The sequence below is a fragment of the Seriola aureovittata genome, chromosome 10 (genome assembly GCF_021018895.1).
Source record: "Seriola aureovittata isolate HTS-2021-v1 ecotype China chromosome 10, ASM2101889v1, whole genome shotgun sequence".
In the NCBI taxonomy this organism is placed as follows: Eukaryota; Metazoa; Chordata; class Actinopteri; order Carangiformes; family Carangidae; genus Seriola; species Seriola aureovittata.
Genome location: NC_079373.1, coordinates 19,044,743 through 19,057,235, shown reverse-complemented (window position 1 = coordinate 19,057,235; position 12,493 = coordinate 19,044,743).

Sequence of the window (12,493 nt, the reverse complement as noted above, 5' to 3'; positions counted from 1 at the left end):
GGGCTGATCAGGCTACATTAATGTTCGTAACACATTCAAATCTGCGACATACTGTGGCAGTATGTACTGTAGGGGTCACCTTGATGTGCTTACAAATTAAACTGTAAAGCCTGAAATAACATTGCCAAATTATGGGTTCAGTGCTATTTTATTCTAATCCCACACGCTGTGCCCTGCACACGCTGAAGGTCAGAAACCGAGGGTTTTACAATAGTATATTACAATAGCTCAGTCCACACAGGCATCAGGAGTAGAAGTGTCTAACATTGTGCCATCTGATCCATGTAATGGGATGATGGTGAACTGGAGAGAGCACTCAGATGTTTTTATGGGGCATGCAGCATTAGCATACTAAAGCCCATTTGCAGATGGAACAACTAAATTCAGCTGTGCACAAGTATTTCCTGAATGTCTCTATGAATAAAATCGTCCACCACATTACCATTGCAGTAGACTTGCAAGCAGTGGAATTCTGGCCACATAAAGTTACCATTATAGAGCTGAGGATCTCTCTTGTCCTCGTTTGATGGTGAAAAATAACATGAACCGTTAGCCACAATGCCACAGCAGACAGGCTACTGTAGGCTGCGTATGTCAGTCTTCATTTTACAGTAGCGCGACTACAGCCCTTTCAGTCTGGCTGTGATCATTAAAGCTGCAGCTTGCAGACTGAAAACTACCTGCACTGTAAAAATATTCCTCAAAGGATGACTCAAACATTCCTCACAATTTCCTTCTCACTCATAATAGAGACCTATTAGAAAAGGCAAAATCTGAGTTCTTTCTTCAAAAAGCCACACACTGTATATTACTAAAAGTCAAGTGTTGGACGGTGGCAACAAGTGGTGACCTAACATGATGACATCATCTTATTTTGACAGTTGCCCTATTTAATGTGGAAACGATTAAAGAGGAAGACAAAGAGGGATTTCACCCATTACCCATTAAAGTTAACCACCAAATTACATGGGATTTTATAGGCCATAAATAAGAAAATGCTGCTGGATTTTGCCCTCCTCTAGCCACTGTTGAACCTCCCCTGTGAGTGTGTGTGTAAAAGCTGCCAAGCTCAGGGGGAGAGACTTCGCCACGGGACTCACCCAACTCGCTGCTGTAGATACCCGGCGCACAGCGCACCAGCACACCAGCACACACTACACACAGTTAGTCCAGACTTGGATTTGGTAGACACGGCACACGACACACAAGCGCTCATTCACTTTCAACATATTGAACTAAGTTCAAGCCTATCAAATTACAGTCCTTTCTTAGCCAGCCACCCCTGGCAGGGTTCATGTTAACAGTACCAACTGCTGAATGCTGTAATTCCTGGAAAGCGATGGGCAAGCTTTCTACAGTTTATTATCTCACACAGCTCCCTCTCATCCATCCATGCAGCCATCACAGCAAAGAATCTCTCAGCACTTTCACCATTGCGCCACTCATTCTCTGGGCCATTTGGTTGCGATTTACTACCAAAGGAGTTTACAGCAAATTGTTCCTTCCTCTCCTTTTTTCTTCATCTCTTCTTGCCCTGTATTCCCTTCCCATTCTGATCTGTATTATGGCATTTCATTGTGTTTTGTTTGTTTCCCCGTGACTCCTTTCATCTCCCAGTCTGTCTGGCCTCATATCATTTTTAAAGTGGACCCAAATGCTTTCCCTGGCACTTGCCAGCATGCGCTTCCAGTAAGTCTGAGACATAAATCGAATATTTGAAAAAAGACAAATAAATACAAGTGTAAATAGCCTCTTGGAAATGGCCTTAGCAACTTCTGTGTATAATTAGGCTGTCGTCTGTGAGTGTGTGCATATGTGTCTGTTTGTGTGTGTGCCTGTAAGTCTGTGTGTGTAAGAGAGAGAGAGAGAGAGAGAGAGAGAGAGGGAGAAAGGAGAGTAAGATGCAAGATGTTAGCAACTGTGTTTGTGTGTCTCCATAAGTGTGCGAGTGACTAAATGCCCTTTTTAACCAATGTGTGAAATGTTCCTAGTGGGGCTGGAAATGACTTAGAGCCCCTGAGGTGACGGTAAAAGGGTCTTTTCCGTGCTGGCAGACATCAGAGCGACGACGACCCCCCCCCCCCGCAAACACCCAGCGCCCCCACTCCTCCAACAGGATCAACATCTGACCAACAAAAACAGCACTATGGCCTGGCATTTATCTTATGGCTTAGTGTCTTTCTGATTCACTGCTGTCTGGCTGTGATTCCAAATTAGTTTCCAGGAACACAAGAGAAAGAAAAAGACAGAGAGAAAGAATGACATAGTTGGCATTGTGGAAGATGATTCAGAGAAACCAATACATGTCTGGCATCTGTGAATGTCATAATCATGATGAGATGATGGGGCAACCCCTCTGTTTTTCCTTCTGTTGTTTGTTTGTGTGGACGTATGTGTGTGTGTGTGTGTGTGTGTGTGTGTGTGTGTGTGTGTGTGTGTGCGTGTTTGATCATACACCAGAGTGTGTTTCATGCCAGTGTCGCCAGTGAGTTGGCGTATTTGCCATGTTTATGTGTGGGTATTGTGTCTGGACTGAGTGGTTATTGTATTCCAGACATGTGGTATATTCAGTGCTGAGTGATTCACTCCTACCAGCATCTGTTGTCTACCTCTGCAGACTCTGAGAGGTCTGATTAACACCACACAACTGACCCACCCGGAACTGACCGGACCTGACCGGATCTGACCACACCTCCAGAAATACACCAGAGACAACAGGATGAAACCAAGGCAGAGGAAGCAATCATCCCTGCTCCAAATAACACACATCCCAACACAGCCAAAAATGTTTTTTTTACTGGTTTGATTTCTGGAAAGAATCACTTGACTGACCTTACCACTAATGTGCCAATCTTTTTTTATATTCATGGCTGTTCTCCAAGCATGTAGGCAGTATGTAACTTAACTTTTTCTATTTATTTTGTTTTCATTTTCAGCAAGAAAAAAAAAAAATGATTCCATGAGCAATTTACTTTTTCGGTAATTGGTGATAAATCTAAAATCCTGTATTGTGCAATACGAAGATTTTGATTTAGGTATGGCTATTGCATCGCCTTTTTCATCTTCCCAGAATGCTACTCCCATAAGGGTAAGGGAAAACAAGCTTCCCCTATTACCCAAGTCTAATAGTCATTTTACTGAAACCATTAAATCACTTTCTTCGTCACGTAATAGTTAAGGCCTCAGTAAACTTGTCGGACCGCCTAACAGTGTCTTAAACCCCTTTTTTGACAGTGGAATTGGCACGTTAGATAATTTTCGTAATTTCCTCTACCAGGCAGTCCAACAAACATGCTCATTTCACGCAGTGATTGGCCAGGTATGCAGAAGTACGAGAGTGAGCCAGGGTTCAAAGGGTTCCCTCTTAAACTCCTTTTTCAGTCTTCATGCTTCCACTTTTTGTGTACATCAAGTTCAACATTATGAATGCCTTCAAGGCAGAGACTGAGTATGCAGCCTTATCATCTGTACGATTTATTGCATCAAAGACATGCTAAAGAGTTGTTGGAGAAGGATCAGGGAGGTGAGGTGGTGCAGCCGGGAAGAGGCTATGGCCGCAGACTTTTTGCCCTGCCTTTCGGTGTGAGCATTTATAACAGGTATAAACACTTTTGCTTTTAGAAATAGTACAAAATAGTTTGCTTCAAGCATACTGTATCAATTTGTAGTACTGTAAATGGTCGAAGAGAGCCACAAATGGCGCCTTGAAGGAGGCTATTTTTAGAGACAGACCTTTTATAATATCCCATGTTTTTGTGATTTATCATATCTTAAGAAGCTTTCCTGTTTTCTGATTTGCTCCCATTTGTTGTGTTAATTTGATTGTTGCTGTGGTTTTGCTGTTAATACAAACTCAACATTTCCCTTCATCTGTTTCACATTTTAAAACCCTTCCAGTGGTTGAGGACACATAATCCCTTCCCTGGAGTGCTTTTATTGTGAAATATCTTCAGGGACAGGTTGGGCTAAGAGCAGCTTAACAAGAGGACAGAATGGCAAAGTAAAGTCATAATGAATGAAAGTGAATGAGAACTTCTGTTGAAATGAGAGATGTGATTATGTTGCTTTGTAATAATGTGAACATACGTAAGTGACTATAGTCCACATATTGTTCCCTCTTGCCTTTTTGGAGCCGCCTTTTAATTGTTCAAACAGGCTAACTGTTGTTGAAGATACTCTCCAACAGGCGTAAATAAGAATCAAGGAGCTAGTGTTTACAGCTTTCAAATTTTTTCTCACATTCACATAAGTGATCAGCATTTCTATGCGAGGCTCATTGGGCAACGCATGTAAAAGTGGGAAGTGCACGCCTCATTTTCTCCAGCAGCTGTTTAGAACAAACAATTGTATCCTGCATTTAAGACAATGGCCTTGCTCTCTACAGTGTTTGCATGTTCAGGAAAATACTTTGATGACCCACATCATGTTGTGGTACGTCCTACTTATTTGCTTTATCATGTCAGATTATCAATGTGACATTGGTTTTAATCAAAATGTAATCTGCAGAACTGTTCATGTCAGCCTTCATGTGGAAATACGTGGGGGGTTTGTAAGAAATTAAAAATGTTTAGTCCCTATCTAAAATAGACAGATTTGGAGACTGACATATTAAGGATGAAGTGAAAGCAATACAGTTGTTTTTTAAATGTGTCTGCTTTTATCTAATTTTATCTAAACGCAGTGTTGGGGGAGGAGTGAACTACACGTAATTAAACTACTTTAACTACATTTGCAGTAGCTTGCTGGTAGTTCAACTACATTCATATGCACATAGCGATTGAAGTTTTTTTTGTGTAGTTAACTACTGAAACTACAAGCATTTTTTTAAAATTTTACCATTGCACCTCCAAGGTGCAATGAAGGCATGTCCAGACGATGCACCTGTCAGGCAATCACTACCATGCACTTGACCTTTGTGTAGTTTATGTACAAAAGCCAAGGGCGGGTGTTGCTCAGTGCTCACACAGCGACAACGTCATGATGGATAAATGTCCTGAATCAAGAATCACAATAACTATATGTAGGCAGTTATTGTATATAAAACCAAAGCTGACCTTCCAGCACTTTCCCATGAATAGTGAGGTGTTTTAATTTTTTTTGGTTTATGCACAGCCTGTGAACAAGGCACCATTTGCAATAAACTGGCGAGTGACTTTTTTGTATTATACTGTGTTATAATTTCATATCACTTGTAGATTTTTCACAAAGTAATTTGAAATACTTTTTCAAAGTAGCTTTAGTTAACCAAACTAGATTTCTCCCTAAAGGTAGCTTTGCTGTTGTTCAACTTCTTGCAGTGTTAAGTAAGTTGCAAAGCTTTGCTTTCAAAGTAACTTCCCCAACACTGTGTTAACGTTACTGCTCATGTTCACACACTATCACTCAGCTGCATCCAGCCGCTCTGTTACAAATCTTTGAAAACATTTTGTCACATTTCAGTGTATTTAGTCATCGTCACACTGATGATTCCAATTCTCCCTTTATTGTTGTCAGTGACCAATACATCACCATGATCAATCACAGAGATGCTGCCCTCATGAGATCTGGGGAAGATCAGTCACAAGCCCACGCAGATGCAAGTCCTTGAGGAGGCCGTGAAAAAAGGCAGCAGTATTTATCCCACTTGTGGCTGTTTTCAGGGCTGGGAACAATGCTGTCTTTATGGTGAGGTTTCATCTCTCTCTGGCCACAGCCAAGAATGGTTGCTGTCTTGTGATGGCCGCTGCATAAATCAGTTTTGGTGCTCTCACTTGGCAGTGTATCCGGGCGAGAGTTAGATAAGAGGAAGGAGAGGGGAGAGATGGGCTGGGGGAGGTCATGAAGACAGACAGAGGAGTTTCATAGAAAAATTGATAGAGGCGTAAAGATGAGGACAGCAAAGCAAAGGGGTGGGGGTAGGGGGCTGCAGGAAAGAGGAGGAGGCCTAGCTATTAAACAGCCGGTACAGTGTGTGCTTTTAAGAGCAACTCATCCCTCTAACCACCTAAGCTCCTTTTGAATAACTTACCATAAATAGAGGTTTCTAATCGACTTATTCATCAAAGGGGGGTTTCATTACATGGGCCTGTGAATGAGGCAGAATGAGGTGTTCTTCCAGATTACAACTCCTCAACTTGGTCTTTGAGGATTAGGGGTAGCACAATAGAGTACAATGGAGTCAGCCAGGGTGGATGCTGCGCAGATAAGTACTCATAGGAATCAGCAAAGGGGCAGATGAAAACAACATGTTTTCCTGCCCATGTATTTCTAGAATGCCTCTCCAAACCAAAGCTGGATATTACTGTCTGAAAATGTGAACAGAGATATTTAACTTGGCTAAGAAGATTACTTTTCTAAACGACGTTAAGTGGCTCAGTCAACGTTTAGACATTTTTTTTCTTCTCAGACAAACTGTACTGACTCAGATAATAGCCGTTGATTAACATCCAAGAGCTGAACAAAGCGCGTTTATCAGATTCATTCACAGAAATGCAGATCGTAACTTGTGCGCATGCTTGTCTCTAAGTGCGTGCATGTGTGTACAGACACAAACGCACAAACACGGGCCTCCTTGATGCCTCAGTAACCCCTCATTAAGGCTAGAAAACACAGGCAAAGTAAGGAGACAGGCCATGCTTTGTTAAGCTGCCGAGGGAGTTAAGTGATGCTGCCGAGCGTGTGTGCTCAGTGGATTAGTCTTAACTGTCTTTGGCGTTGATGAGCTTTATCATAAAGGCGTAATGTCATAACCATATCATCAACACAATGGCTCCTCAGCCACGATTAAAGGAGATTTGGTGCACCAAGATCTTTGAAGTCTAAGACGAGGTACACAAACACTGAAACATTATCCTGACGTGAGTGACACAGAACTACACAGATTCACAAGCTATTGAAGAAAACAATAGACACAAAGGTATGAATGGTGAATGGGGAAGTACATGCTGTGGAACCCACGAGGTGCATTCCCAACCAGATGTTATGTTACAAAAATGTGAGGTACACACAGCTGTATTGGCAGCAGCGTTATCACAACCTGCTAAACAACAGCTCCTTTGTGAACATGTGTGTTTATGCGAGGTAGAGAGAGGCAGTGAGAGAGCTTTTTGGCAGGCCTTATTACCATACAGCCCCTCTCTAATCCTGCCCTTCCTCTCTCCACCTATAATATGGCTGCATATCCGTTAGCCAGGCTACAGACGGAGAGGAATCTGCAGCGGAGGAGAGGGCGATCAGAGGGCGCGTAATTGAAAACACACAGAGAGCACTGACTCAGAGAGCCCAGCTACCAAGGGAAGGTGCAGTGTGTGTGTGTGTGTGTGTGTGTGTGTGTGTGTGTGTGTGTGTGTGTGTGTGTGTGTGTGTGTGTGTGTGTGTGTATGCAATGCAGTGAGCAAGTAAGCCGTGCTGAACAAAGGTTTGAATTGCACAAGAGACAAACTCACTCTGCGTGACATCTGACTAAATACTTTCATTGTTTCTCCTGCTGAAAACAAGTATCAAGTAACGCAGCTTGGAGTGCAAAGAGACACTGTTCCGAGACCTGCCTCGTTGACTTGCCCCAATGTGTGCTTACTGCAAAAAAAATATACACTGTAACAAGTCAATTCACATGATATTAAGTCTTGACATTTGCCAGTGAACAAACTGCCACTGGGCTGAGATGATTCCAGCTTCTGCAAAAAACCGACTTTAACTCATTCTCTTTGTATGAGTGGAATTTCACTTGTGGTTTGCCTTGTTTTGAGAAAGATACTCTGGGAAAATTCTTTAATTTTCTAAAAACATCACTGAAATTGAAGAAAAAACTGGAAATAATTATCCGGACTTGCTGGGTAAAATTGCAGCTTGTTTCACAGAGCTGATATTCTCAGAGTAAGATGAATGCTAAGATGAGTATTCCTCGCCGTCCGTGTGCACGTGCAAAAAACGTACACGCTGACTCCGTGTGTGTTTATGTATGTTTCAGTGTCTTTTAACACCAATTCACCAGCGGCGAGAAGAAAAAATAGTGTTTGAAGGCTGTTTATTCATCTGAAAGGGTAAAACAATGTAACCTTGTGCACTACTACTTGGAAGCATCCTGAGGGCTCTTGGAAAGATTTAGTTCTCAGAGAAAATGCGATTGATACCGGGGAGAACTTGAGGTTTATTTCACCGAGGTCTGAAATATGCTGCCGGCATTCAAGCCACGAGGATGAAAAGCTATCGGACCGGGGAGCTAATTTAAATCTAAAAATCTGTGGCTATATGGTTGAATTCTATACTCCCTGTATCACATTTCAAATGACTCCAGTGCTTGAGTGCAATTCAGCGTTTGGATTGTTTGATTGTTTGGGGCTGTCTGGGCTCTCAGTCATGTGGCAGTGCTCCTCGGGACACAGGCCAAACTCATAGCATATGTTGGAAGGGTATGACAGGAGTTCAGTGAGTATGTGTTTTTGAAGTGTACACACACAGACACCCACACACTGAGAAATGGCCTTTGTTTGAACGATATGTTTTTGGCAAGCATTCACACACATTCATGAATAATGAATGCATGTGTGTGTGTAAGCATCTGCACAATGACACGCACGCACATACACTCTCACACACTTTCACACACTTTCTCCTTTTGTCTGCGTGCTTTGCACGTACCTAAGAACACATAAAATCCAACAAATAAACACAAACACTGAGGGCAATTTGTCTTGATTTTTAAACTCGCCTCTGTTATCTTTGAATAGAAAGGTCAAAGATTTCTGATAGGTTGATGAGGACGCTGATATCGTCTGTCTGCATCATTTGTGTGAATGGGGTTTTTGGATGTGTGTGTTTGTCTGTGTCTGTGTGTGGGTTTCCATCCCACATTGTTGCGGACTTCTGCCAAACACACAACCATGTAAGGTAATTCACCCATCCTGGATGTGTGTTTTTGCGAACATTAATATCTCAAACATCTGTGCGTGTCTGTGGTTGTGAGTTGGCAACCTCTCCAAAGTTTGCTGTGGACCCTGCGACACGATCAAAAACATATTTGTGCCAACCTTATCTTAAGAGTGGCTTTTATCCGCCATGCTGACTGCTGCTCTGGTATTTTTCTGTTTCTCATTCTTTCTTTCCCTCCCTCCTTCCTCCTCTTTTCCCTCCATCACCGGTCTCAAGGATTTCCTCTATTATTCACTTGTTTTTTCCCCCCTTTTCCCTGCTTTCCCTCTCGCTCTCTCGCTCTCTCTTTCTCCCTTTCTTCTTCTCGCACCCTGTTTTGATTCAGGATGTGCCAGTTTGGGTGGTGAGGATGGAGCTCCCCAGACCCTGGAGGGGCATTGGAGCCGTAGGAACACTGGTCTCCGCCTCTCCATGCGTCGGCATTGTGAGCGTGGGCTAATCGTTAGAGCGAGGCCTCAAAGAGAGAGGACAAAAGGTCACGGTAGGTCACTTTGGCGTCCTAACATGAAAGGAGCTCCCAGTTTCAATGAGGATTAAGCAAAAATTCCATTGACTGCAACACTATGGGAGCTGCCAGCATCTTATACATGTGAATCCCCCACCCATATGAAAGTATCCGCTCTCCTCTCCTCTTGTCTCCTCTCGCCTCCTCTCCTCTCGTCTCGTCTCCTCTCCTCTCCTCTCACACATGCAATCACAAACACACACATACATGCACACAGACAAACACACAATGCACACATCATTCAGCGGGGAGTTAAATGAGTTCAGTGTCGGCAGCACTAACGGTCAAACCCTGCCCCTTGACCTCTTGGGTGCCTTTCACCCAGTCTGTGTGTGTGTGTGTGTTTGTGTGTCAATGTGTGTGCATGCGTGCGTGTGTTTGTTTGTGAGCGCGTGTGAGGGAATTAAAGTGTCTGTGTGGCCAAAGACAGATTAAGGTCCCCGCAGCAGAGCTCATTTAGAGGTTAATGTGTCAGTGAATGAACCAAATGTGCATAGCTCAATGGTGCTATGAGGTGAGATCCCCAGGACACTGGCATGCTGTACCTCGGAAATGAGGCTGCTCGTGGAGTGGAGCATTACACTCTTGTGTGCTCTGTCATAAAGGATGATAAACTGGGATCAAAATTCAGGCTTTTGTTTCACACTAGATAATTACGCTAAAGATGTAGAATGGAGAGAATGAGATGAGTGAATGAAAGGATGACAGGATGAAAAGGTTACTGAACCATGGCTGTGCCCTCTGTGTAAATGTACAGACCAAGGGAGCCCACAGGCAGTGCCTTTGTGACCTTAAGGCTACGACACACAATGTATACTCAGTTCCAATCATCTCTCTTCTTTGCACGGTGCAGGGACCAGGAGCAGGGTGCTGCTTGAGTGGCTTGGCACCTACTTCATGTCATGGGCAGCGCTTAATAGCTACATTCCTGCCTGGCAGTAAAGCTCTATGTGCCCATACACTCAGTGGGTCACTATGACAGAGGCAGGGTCCTTATTATCTTCCACATCATAATGCCCCAACATGAACTTCAAACACGTTCCTCTGACTCGATGGGTCGATCATGCAGAACCGAGCCCTATTCAGGTCCATTCCTTGAGCTCCATTGTTGATGACATGTTTTTTCATTCTTGGCGTAAAAGAATACGTTCCAGCACCAGATAGAGAGCTGACTAATGGCAAATCCTCTAATCAAAGAAGAAAAAAAAAAGGCTGCACAGTCATCTCTTCTTTTACGGTGGTTTGATGTTCACTATCGGGAAAGGTTACATCAGGGTGACGGGATTTTAAAAATGTGAAACATGACTTCTTGAACCTTCCCAATGTCCCAGATGTAAAATCGTGAGTAGTGAGAGTTATTTGAACTTGGAATATGTTGTTATTCAGACCAATTTTGAGTCATAATGTCTTCTTTATCTGATGATGAGTGATTCATACCTTAATTATATCTTCACATCACTTTTAACATTTGGTTGCATTATGTAAGAGAGGGGAGGAAACCCAAAGGCCCACTCAATCATTCAGAAGTGTTGTATTCAAAATGAGGAATACGCTGAGGTTAGGTTTGACTAAGAATCTTGTAACAGTAATAGATTGTTTTCTTCTAAATTTCCATGCAAATCAGAATAAAATCTGGAAATTCTTTGCTAAGCCTGTTGAACTAGAGACTCTGGGGAGCCCTGTGCACATGTGTGTCACTGATTAATACTGTAGGCTTTCCCAAAAAATGTGAGGCAGAGGAAAAAAGAAAACACCAACTATCAAAAGGAAAACACAGATTTCCCATCATCATCCTCTCTGTCACAGGCCAATGGTAAAAGTTCTGGGAAGTAAGTCCAGCAGTAAAGCTGGTAGTCATAATTCAGTGGCCAACAGCATGTCAGACACAGAAGCATCAGTGGCAACTGAAGTCAGCCACTATAACATGTGCGCTGTGCGTAAGCAGCAGCGATGACGAAGATGAAAATGCGCTTTCATTCTAATGCCAAGAGTTGGTGTTCATAAAAAGCAGAGATAGAGCATACCAGCATGCAGCGTCACAGAAATTGAGGGAAATGTGTTCCTTCTGATATAGTGACAGAGTGGAGTGATACTGTGCCCCCTTTGTGCACTCGGAGGCTGTGTCGGAAGCAGAGATAGGGAATGGGGCCCTGTGAATCCATGGCACAAGGGAAGGCAGGCACAGAGGGTGAAGAGAAGGGGGTGGGGGTATGGGGGGAGCCAGAGTGCCAGCATATGTTACTTATCCACAGAGAGAGCACGGTGATAATCAGGGCTGGGCTTTGATTACTGACATTCTTACAGTGTAGTCTGTGCACGATGTATTATTACATACATGCTGTGTGTTATTAGGTGGCTTAGGTGGCCATGGTTACACGACAGTGCTATTCAAACTCGTTTTCTAGACCGTCAGCCCGTATAGAAGTGACGCCTTCATGATGCTCTCAGTGCCCCACTCATTCAACCACGCAAGACCCCTGAAATATTTGTTTTGTGCTTTTCTATTCTCCGTTCTCCATTCTGTCTGCAAGCTGAAGTCTGCCGCATTTTATGGTCCTTATTGCTGTCTTTATATTGCTTTATTTAATATCCTCTCAATCTGTCTACACTGGTTTGCAATTCAGTTAACCACAGACTTTAACTGAAAATAAGAACAGATGAGTGGATGACAAAGTAATACATAGGCACTAAATTGCACAAAAATAGAGTGAATTTCTGACTGAATAGTGGTAAGGTAAGGATTTGAAATAATTTTTTTAAATGACTTGAATTTCTTTCTTTCATTTTCTAAAATAATACATCCAATCCATCTTAACCAAATGGTCAAATGGCATGCTGTGTCAACAATACGATCCTGACAAGAAAAACAGAATTGACCTCAAGAGCTGAAAGTACCACATCACGAGGGAAGATTTTACTGAGCAAACACAGAGAGATAAAAGAATAAGAGAGAGCATGACAGAAGAACACACACACACACACACACACACACACACACCACACACACACACACACACACACACACACACACACATCCAATCCCCAAAAGGACAAACAGCTTTTGTTTCTGTCATGCGA